At 42.5% G+C, this 2,219-nt stretch overlaps 1 non-coding gene across 1 annotated transcript; it reads left to right on the top strand.

Moving 5' to 3' along the window:
* The first annotated feature begins 1,672 nt into the window (after window positions 1–1,672).
* Window positions 1,673–1,776, top strand: LOC133802975 (small nucleolar RNA R71). The gene has a single exon (XR_009877717.1). It is a non-coding gene; the product is annotated as a small nucleolar RNA R71 (small nucleolar RNA).
* The last annotated feature ends 443 nt before the right edge of the window (window positions 1,777–2,219 follow it).

The raw sequence follows: 2,219 nt of genomic DNA, 5'->3' as shown, positions 1-2,219 counted from the left end.
CAGCCTGAGTAATACTAGAATTAAGGCAATGTTGTAAAGGATCAGCACATAATTCTTTTCTCATCGTCTCTTCTACTACTACCTCAATAGAATCCACACGGTGACATGTGCTCGTGTTGTCATGCTGCTGGAGTGCTTGATAAATGTTGAATTTAACCTCTTCATTGTTAACCCTCAGTGTCAAATGACCACCTTGCACATCAATAAGAGCTCTTCCAGTAGCCAAGAATGGACGACCAAGAATAATGGGGATTTCATGGTCCTCCTCCATATCCAAAACCACGAAATCAGCGGGAAAAATAAATTTGTCCACCTTAACCAATACGTCTTCAATCACTCCCCTAGGATAAGTAAGTGGCCGATCTGCTAATTGAAGAGTGATGGTTGTGGGCTTCACCTCTCCTACCCCCAACTTCTTAAAAACTGAAAGTGGCATCAAATTAATACTCGCTCCAAGATCACATAATGCCTTGTCAAAGGATGACCCTCCAATAGTGCATGGTATAGTAAAGCTACCCAGATCTTTCACCTTTTGAGGCAACTTCTTCTGTAAGATGGCGCTGCATTCTTCTGTTAACTTCACAGTTTCAAAGTCCTCTAATCTTCTTTTCTTTGACATGACTTCTTTCATGAATTTCACATAATTAGGCATTTGCTCAAGAGCATCTGCAAATGGAATGTTTATGTGAATTCGTTTGAAAATTTCTAGAAACTTTGCAAACTGTTCGTCTAATTTCTTCTTCTGAAATCGTTGAGGGTATGGAGTGGGAGGTTGATACATTGGAAGGCTTTCTTTCTCCATGTCATTCTTGTCACTTCCACTCTGCTTCTTGGCTTTCTCTTCTTTGTCTACCTCTCGTACCACTGGCTCAACTTTCTCCTTTGAACTAGCTTGAACATTACCCTCATCAAGCACCTTACCACTTCTCAAAGAAACTGCTTGGCATGATTCCTTTGGATTTACCACAGTGTCACTAGGAAAACTTCCCTTCTGATTAGAATTCACCGCATTAGCTAATTGGCCCACTTGAGTCTCAATCTTCTTCATTGAAGCACCCATGTTAGTCATATGGGTTTCTATATTGTCGAGTCTTGCTTCATTTTTTCCAAACCTCTTATTAGACTCCATAATAAAAGTGCCCAAAATGTCTTCCAACGACTGCTTTTTCTCTTGTTGCGGTTGAGAATTGAATCCCGGAGGTGGTTGCAGCACATTTTTATTATTGGCATAAGAGAAATTTTCATGGTTGCGCAATCCTGGATGATAATAATTAGGCATGTTGTTGCTTCTGTAATTATTGGGGAAGGAGCGGTTTGCCATAAACTGGGCTTGTTCTGGACTCATTTCTTGCCCCTGCATTGCAACAGCCGCTGCTACACTCTCCATAACCGTTGGATTATTTGCGCTGATAGAGTAGCCATTTGGGTTTGTAGAGCAGCAATTTGGGCATTCAGGGCTGTCATCTGATCAACTTCATACAACCCAGCAACTTTCCTTGGGCCTGACCTTTCATTAGGCCACTGATAACTGTTGGTGGCCATTTCCTCCATCAAAGTGAAGGCTTCATCAGCTGTCTTGGCTAATAGAGCACCCCCTGCAGCAGCATCAACTATTGTTCGTGTTGGAGCATTCAACCCTTGATAAAAAATCTGAACTTGCATCCAATTTTGATAACCATGCTGTGGGCAATGTCGTAATAATTCCTTGAACCTCTCCCAAGCCTCATAGAATGGTTCTTGATCTAACTGTCGAAATTGTCCAATATCGCTGCGTAATTAGGCTGACTTTGAAGGAGGGAAAAACTTAATCAGGAACTTTCTTGCCATCTCATCCCATGTTGTAATTGTTCCAGGCTGCAAAGATTGCAACCAACTCCTGGCTCTTTCCCTCTAAGAGAAAGGGAAGAGACGCAATCTGATGGCATCATCAGTAACGCCATTCATCTTCACTGTGGCACATACCTCCAGAAATATGGCCAAGTGAATGTTAGGGTCTTCAGTAGCTAGACCCCCAAACTGATTTTGTTGCACCATGTTGATTAGTGCAGGTTTCAGTTCGAAGTTGTTGGCAGCAATGGCTGGATTTGCTATTCCAGTGAGATTTTCATTCACAACAGGCATGCAGAAGTCACGCACTGCCCGCTGCGCTGGATTAAGAGGAGCCCCAGCAGCTGCTGGTTGATTGTTATTATTGTCATTGACACCGTTGTTGTTCACCC

This window comes from Humulus lupulus, chromosome 9 (assembly GCF_963169125.1).
Source record: "Humulus lupulus chromosome 9, drHumLupu1.1, whole genome shotgun sequence".
Taxonomy (NCBI): Eukaryota; Viridiplantae; Streptophyta; class Magnoliopsida; order Rosales; family Cannabaceae; genus Humulus; species Humulus lupulus.
This window is presented reverse-complemented; position numbering and strand designations above follow the sequence as displayed.